This window comes from Rosa rugosa, chromosome 6, assembly GCF_958449725.1.
Source record: "Rosa rugosa chromosome 6, drRosRugo1.1, whole genome shotgun sequence".
NCBI classification, from domain to species: domain Eukaryota; kingdom Viridiplantae; phylum Streptophyta; class Magnoliopsida; order Rosales; family Rosaceae; genus Rosa; species Rosa rugosa.
The window spans coordinates 28,375,757-28,384,083 of NC_084825.1; the positions used below are offsets into that span (position 1 = coordinate 28,375,757).

The window sequence follows — 8,327 nt, forward strand, 5'->3', positions numbered from 1 at the left end:
ACCTTGTGATCCGTCCTGCAGTAACATCAATTCGATAGTTCTTAGCAACAATCAATGCAGAAACGGGGAAGGTAGAGAGAGTCTTCTCAATCAACATCGCATTTGTGATCTCTTTACCACAGAATTCCATTAAGGATTTAATGCGAAGTGCTTCCGAGTTGTAGTCAAGAACTGACTTGAAATCATAGGAGCGGAGGCTATGCCATCTCACTTCTAGGTCAGGAAGCAAGGAAGGAGTCATGGACGTTGCCAAATCTTTCTTCGAGTGAGACCCACAGCCTTCTGTGGTCTTCTTCATTCATACACTCGTACTGGAGCGAATCATCCATATGACGAGTCATTAGGATGATGGCTTTCGCATTATTTGCCTCTAAGGCTGCTCTATTTGCTTCCAAAGCTTGAGCTTGCTCAACAGTTAGCACGTCCTGGCTAGGCTCGAGAATCGTATCCAAGATTCCATCGGCCTTGAGATGCTGGCGGACATCACGAACCCACCTGTGATATTCAGAGCCAGTTGTTCCCAATGGAGCAAAGTCCAATTTGTTCAGGTTACTCATCCTGAAAGAGAACAAGAAATTAGGGTTAGTTTCGGAGCGTGAAAGGCTACCACGAAAACATATAAAATTTCTGAGCGTAGTCGCTTCCAAGAAATTAGGAATTTCCGAGCGTAGTCGCTTCCAAGAAATTCGATTCCAAGAGGGGTTGGATTAGATCGAAACAACAATGTATGTGGTCGATCGTTTTCTTCTCAACAAACTCTAAGTTTGGAGGACTCTACAAGCTCCAAGCTTGGAGTGAGCACGAACCCCCACAGTTCGGCTTTTGGTCTCCCCTATAAAGAAGAAAGGGGGTAGAAGAAGGGAGGTTGCAAGTCCCCGAGAAAAGAAGAGAAAAAGGAGAAAAACTCAAAAACGGGAACTTTAATCTCAAAGACTTACTTGTTGATTCAGGGCTTGAGAACATGCGCATGTTGGAAAACAGGCTGCTGGTGCTGCAGGGCCGCGGGGGCAGCAGATGCAGTGCGCGCAGGCGGGAGCAGCAAGCGCAGGGGCAGCGGGTGAGTGTAGGGCTGCGGGGGCAGCAAGCGAGCGTAGGACTGTAGGGGCAGCAGATGCAGGGCGCGCTCATGGGGACAGAAACGCAGGGGTGCGTAGGAGCTGCGGTGGTCGCGCGGTCGCGGGCGAGTCACGGGAATATGGAGTCGCGGGGGTCGCTGCAGGTATGTTGCGGGGATGCCGCGAGGCCGCTACGGAGATGTCGCGGGGCAGCGAGGATGCTGCGGGGCTGCAGCGGGGCCGCGAGGACGCTGCGGGGGTGCCGCGGTGCCGCTAGGATGTCGCGAGGACGCTACGGAGATGCCGCGAGGACTGTTGCGGGGCCGCTGCGGGGATGTCGCAAGGATAGTTGCGGGGCCGTTGCGGGGATGTCGCGAGGACAGTTGCGGGGATGTTGTGGAGATGTCGCGGGGCCGCTGGTGAGTCACGGTCGCGAGGGCAGGCGAGCGCACGCCAAGGTAGAAGGCAAGCAGGGCTTGCGGCCGCTACAGGGGCCCGCGAGGCTAATTTCTGGGGTTTTTGGTTTCTAAAGCTAGGGTTAGGGCTCGTGCTGATAACGTGTTGTAGAGAAACTGAAATTGAGAGGAATTTGTTGTGTATTCTCATTGATAATAGGGGCCTCTTTATATAGAGGATTACAATGCATAGAATCTCAATCGTACAAGGAAAGTAATCGTACATTGAATAGGAATCTAGATCCTTCTAATTTAACCCTATTACAACTAGGTCAAGTAACCTAGAGTTTGGGCCAAACACAAATAGAGATATCCTTAAACAGTTTCTTATTTTATCTAGTTTTTGAATTTAGTAGAATTACTGTTTTGTCCATGCCTTTATTATAATGAAAAAATGCCGCACATGTGCCACTTGAGCAAATTTAACGGCAAAATAAATAGATGTTCTAAATCGGCTAATGGAGCAATAGTTAAGTACTCCAAGGATAGTTTTGAAAATTTAGGTATCAAAATGTGCATTGGTTCAGATATCATTTGAGGAATTTGGGGACGGCAAAGTGGGCAAGGAAATAAGGGTACATTTTATTGAAAATCACTCAAAAATACTACCCAAAAGAATAGAAAATTACTTTTGTTGTTAGTGACAGTAGTTTTTTTGGTCGCTAGAAGTTGGTCGAAGGTCGGTCAGAGACCCGTCGGAGTTGGCTGGAGGTCGACCAGAGACCCGCCGGAGTTGGTCGGAGACCTTGCCGGAGATAAGGGAGAGAATGATTGTTGACTTTTTACTCTAGTGGTATTCATGTACATATGTTGGTTTTTTTATCTAATATTTCACACCTTTTTTAATCTGGTGGCTTTATGAGGGAAAAAAAATAGTTAGTGGCCTTATGGCTAAAAAACATTCAAAAATGCACTTATATGTAATTAATCCAAAAAAGAATATGGTGAGGACTTTAAAATGAGAATTTCATAAAGATTCTTAAATCAACAAGTGTCTCTAATGAGAATTTGAAAATGAAGATTTTATAAAAATTTATAAAATCAACAGTTGGATTGAATGAGTAGTTTAGTTTGTAACTGAAATATTATTTTTTAACGAGAACGAATGTCGTGTGCTTCACAGCAATGGAGAAGGTGGTGCAATCAAGGTGCGCCTATGTGAGCCTGCTCAGGTATGACGACAAGGGCTTTTTGGAAATGAAAAAAAAAAATCTACAGTTTTTCATCAGTAACAATTCTACGTTAGCGAAGAAATACATGCCTCAGTGGCATATGACAGTGGTTTGTATCGAGCTAGATATAAGGATTACAGAAAAAGGCTTTCCAGGAAAACCATATGCCGTATGCCTGGTTGACATATGGAGAGGGCTTTCTAGGAAAACATGGTTCATCATGGCAAAGTAGGTAGAGGTACTAAAATGGCTAACAGAGCAATAGTTCAAGTACTACGATGATTGTTTTAAAAATTTTGGTATCAAAATATACATCATGAATCAAATGTTTGAGTTTTGAAATGTGTAACATGTCTTTAATTTGTCATTTCATTGTACCAAATTTGAGGATGCATGTCAAACCATGTTAATCATAAACTGACAAGGTATTGAACTGACAAGGTATTGACTATATTTTTCAAATAAGTGTATAGGGCTGTCAATGGGTCGTGTCGGGTTGGGTTCGTGTCGGGTCAATGTATTTGTCGTGTCACAAAAGACAAACCCAAACCCAACCCATTTAATAATCGTATTGAAAATTTAAACTCAAACCCAACCTATTTATTAAACGGGTTACCCGTTTCCAACCCGCTTAACCCATTTAATAAATAGGTTGTGTCGTGTTGGATTAAATGACTCATTTAAGGATTAACATTGCGACCCATAAACTAAAAACAATGCATAAATTGATTAAATTCACTAAAAAAATCTACAAGACGAAGAATATAAATAATTATATATAATTCATAAATAATTAAATCAAATAATGATGAAATAAAATATTTCAAATTGTCCAATCGTAGGATCAGATACTCTAAACGTCCAAAATTTCAAGAAGTATAGCATAATCGGGTTATATGGGTTCACTTCGTGTTGACTGGTTGACCCGCGGCCAACCCGTTTATTAAATGGGTCATGGCAGGTTGACCTGCGACTGACCCACTTTTTAATTGTGCGGGTTCAACCCGCTTTATTTGGTGTGGGTTTCGAGTCGTGTTATTTGATCGTGTCGGAATTGACAGCCCTATAAGTGTATGGGTTAACTATTCTACATTCAAAACAATCTCATACAATACCGCTATATGCTTATTCTTCAATATTATCTCTCTTATCAAATAAAATCACATATTGGATGAAAAAAGAGAAAAATTCAGCTACCGTCCCCAAACTATACTGCCAAGGCCAATTTGATACCCGAACTCTCAAAAGTATCAATGTGATACCCAAACACATATTTTGACACCAACGTGATACTTCCGTCCAAAATTTCTGACGGCACCGTTTCTTTGCTGACGTGGAGACAATTTTTTTTTTATCAAGGGCAGAATAGTCTTTCACTACTAGCTAATTAAAAAAAAAAAAAAAAAAAAAAAGGAACGAAACCATGAACTGAGCTCTCTCTCCCAACTCCAATTCTTCTTCTTCTTCCCAACACTACCTCCAATCATAACTCAGATTCACCTCTTCCTTTCTTCGCTTTACTTTAGCTCTCTCCTCTCTTCAATCTTATCTCCGACATAACCCTATCTATCACCTCCATATATGTGTTGTCTGTCCATTTCTGAGCTCCTATTCAAGTTTCAGTTTCTGGGTTTTTGTTCTTTCTTCTGCTTTAATTACCAGTCGTGTTTTTAACTTTTTATTTATTTATTTTCATTAATTTCTGTTTTCTGGGTTTTTGTTTGAACTTTAAACAGCTCTTTTGGGACTTATTTCTGATTATTTGCTCAATAAAGCCTTGAAATTTGAGTCAAAGATTCATGTTTCCTGGGTTTCATGTAGGAATATCTTCCCCATGAGTCAAAGATTCAACCCTGTTCTTGCCACTGGTGCCTACATCCGATATACTCAATTTCAAAATATCTTAAACCACATCAAGCTCAAATTTTGTTACAGAACTATGTGAATACCCAGAAAAATCAATGTCATCATCATCAATCAATTTGTCAAAGAAATCCTCATCGATCTGAACAAAATTTTCCGCAGGTGCAGTAAAAGCATGAATTTACATGAATAACCGGCAAGCTCCAGAAAACCGCCACCACGCCATCAGCATGCGTCAAAACAGAGCCGACCCGAAAACCTCCGTCGCAGCACCGCCCTGACACGCCGCATGACACCCCTACACCAATCTGAAGACCCCCAGCAGATCCAAGACAGAGATCGAGTCAGATCCCATCGGGATCGGCCCCACCAACACCAGATCCGAACAGCCACAGCCAACACACAGGGGCGATGACGTCAGAAGCCACCGCCGGAGCCCCGAGATCCGCCGCAGCACCCCCGCGACCGTCACCCATGAACCGAGATGGCGGATCGAAATCGATCCGCCCAAACCGGCACAACATCCCAGCCACCTACCCAGAGCCACGCCGCATCCTTGGCACCCCTCCACAGCTTAACAAATAGCCTCCCCTCCCGGACCGGAGCGCAGCGATGGAGGATCCATCGGCGATCGGCCGGGAGAGAAAGCCCTCCTCCGAATTTCCTTTATTTTTTCCTCTTGCGCGTGGGGCGCGTTCTTTTTCTCCCTCACGAGTCCCCCTGATATTTTCTTTCTATTTTTGTAAGTCCCGGATCATCTGAGAAGAAGAAGAATAAGAAGATAAAGAAGAAGGAAAAAAAAAAAGAATTAACAAAAGAAAATGGCAAATTGGCCTTTTTCTTTGTTTTTGGTCTTCACGTGCTTGCCACGTCAGCAAAGAAACGGCGCCGTCAGAAATTTTGGACGGAAGTATCACGTTGGTGTCAAAATATGTGTTTGGATATCACATTGATACTTTTGAGAGTTCGGGTATCAAATTGGCCTTGGCAGCATAGTTTGGGAACGGTAGCTGAATTTTTCTCATGAAAAAATGATTTTTATTGGATATAATGAGGCTGAAGATGATGAGTCAAAAAAATGAAATAGAATTGAATAACAATTTTCAACCAACTTAATAAACAATAATCCTTTTGAACTTAAGAACTAAATATGCCATATATTTTCACTTTCTCAAACCACTTCCCAAAAAATTAAACAAAACCTAATTATTGAATTGAAATAACATTCTTTTTTAGATTTTCTTTTGCTTCTACTCCTTTTGCTTTCTTTTCAATTTTTCTTGATTTATTTTGTCACTAACAAAAGTAAAATTGCAAAACAAAGATCACCCCTAATATGCTTTCTAGCCCACATTTGCAGTAAGTTCAAGTTCATCATTGATGTAGGAATGAACCTAAAAGAAACATAAAAAGTACTAGAAAAGAAGAAACTAAAAACAGATTTTTTTATTATTTTTTATTTTTATAATATTACACAGCTTCCCCAATGTTACAAAATATTTTCTTAAAAGCAATTTCAACGAAAAGTCCAAGTACGAGGGAAAGAAACAAGCTATTTATAAAACAAAAACCAACTAAACATTGACATATTGAAGAAAAATTGACAAGAGTAAAGTAAGAAATTTTCTTCCTTAAAGACCATGAATTCCAAGCAAGACACCAACATGTATAACCAACAAGGCAAGGGCCTTGTAATCCAACTTCAACAGTGCCAAGCATCATCATTAAGTAAGAAATTCTCCATCAAAAATCAACATCAAACCCAACATTATTCAAATATAAAGGTGAAGAAGAAAACAAAAATAACAACATGCAACATGAATATGAAAGTGGATGAACACATGCTTAGCCATAAAAAGCTGCAAAAAGAATGGCTAAACGCATCATGAAGGTACAACTACAATGAAATCACCCCCTAAAACATTGGGGGTAACAAACAAAACTAACAACAAACTACTACTAAAACTAAACAAGCAAAGCCTTCAAGCATCCTTTGTCATTCTCATCATCATTAACGTCCATGTCGCCGGAGGGTGGTACAGCAGAGGGTCCCGTAGGAGTCAGTAGAGCTCGCATCAAATCAAGACGAGCCATGACTATATTAAATTGGTCGGATGTCAGCCTTTCGTACGATTGTAATTGACCCATTAATTCCTCAAATCTAAAGTTGGAAAGGTCTGCCAATATAGCATTCGCATCATGCAACATTTAAGTGTCAAAGAAACTCATGGAAGAGTTAATGGGAATGCTGGATGGAGTGGGAATGGGGGACGAATATGAGGATGTCAAATCAAGACGAGCCATGACTATATTAAATTGGTCGGATGCCACTCTTTGGTTCAATTGTAATTGACCCATTAATTCCTCAAATCTAAAGTTTATAAGGTCTGCCAATGTAGCACTCGCACCATGCAATATTGAAGTGTCAAAGAAACCCATGGAAGAGTTAGTGGGAATGCTAGATGGAGTGAGAATAGAGGAAGAAGATGGGAAGGTCAAATCAAGACAAGCCATGACTCTATTAAATAGGTCGGATGTCACTTTTTGGTTCAATTGTAATCGACCCATTAATTCCGCACATCTAAAGTTTATAAGGTCCGCCAATATAGCATTATCACCATGCAATATTGAAGTGTCAAAGAAACCCATGGAAGAGTTAGTGGGAATGCTAGGTGGAGTGGGAATAGAGGAAGAAGATGGGGAGGACTCATCCCTAGGCCTTTTGAATGGGGGAAGGGAGGAAGTGGATTGCGTTCTGGTCTTACCTCTTGGCATCTTGGCTAGATGAGCGACGATGAGTATGATACCTAAAAACAAGCACAATTCAACACAAACACTTTTAGAAATCAACCACGTGGAAAGAGAACAAACTAAAATCACTAAGATTATCGCTAACACAAAATTGATACGGAAATAAAAATGTGAGGCAACAATCTAGAAACCTAGGATTCTAGACAAACTATACAAGCTACCTTGCTAATCTAAGGTCCTAAAAGCATGCAACAAAGCACAATAACAATTTTGAATCACCTTAAACCTACAATATAGGAACCTAAACAATAATCTAGCATTCACAACACCACATTCCACAATGCTAACAAGATTTAATCAAAACAAAATTCAACATGGGTCACCAAATTCCTAATGAAAATTATGAAGATTTATGTAAATTGAAGCAAGAATCAAACAACTCAAAAACCATTAACAAGTAAACTATGAAAAATTAAGTTAAAACTACACAGTATCACATCCACATTCAACATTGAAAGATTTGGCTTCATAGAATCATGGCATCATCAAAAATAATCAAATTAAAGCTCATTGAAGCTACAATCCATCAACCCATCACTAAACAACCTAGAAATTAGAAATAGATAACAAAAACAACAAGAAACACAATACATGAAAGCTTGCAAATTTTCGAGCAAGGGTTTGTAGCCATGATACCCAACACACAAATCATCAAATTTCAACAAAATACCACCAATTTCAAACAACCCATAACTCTTAACAACCTAGAATTGAAGAAAAACTAAGCAAAAACAAAGCTAACAACACAATAAAAACAAGAGGTTAGGCAAAGAGAATAACTTCCTACCTCTCGGAGAAAGACCAAAAGCTTCACCAAACACCCAAAAATACCTAGAAATATTGATAGAAACCCGAAAATGCCTTAAAGCTCCAAAATTTTGGCTTGAAATTGAGTAGAATGGTGCAAGGAGAAGATGAACAGTGCGCAGTGAAGGAAAGAGTCGAACGGGGCAAAAAGAAGAGTCAGAGAA

At 40.4% G+C, this 8,327-nt stretch overlaps 1 long non-coding RNA gene across 1 annotated transcript; it reads right to left on the reverse strand.

Annotated features, from left to right (window-relative positions):
* Window positions 1-6,295: 6,295 nt before the first annotated feature.
* Window positions 6,296-8,302, reverse strand: LOC133714687 (uncharacterized). Its single transcript, XR_009848786.1, has 2 exons — window positions 8,144-8,302; window positions 6,296-7,352 (listed from the first exon to the last, which is right to left on the reverse strand). It is a non-coding gene; the product is annotated as an uncharacterized LOC133714687 (long non-coding RNA).
* Window positions 8,303-8,327: the final 25 nt, after the last annotated feature.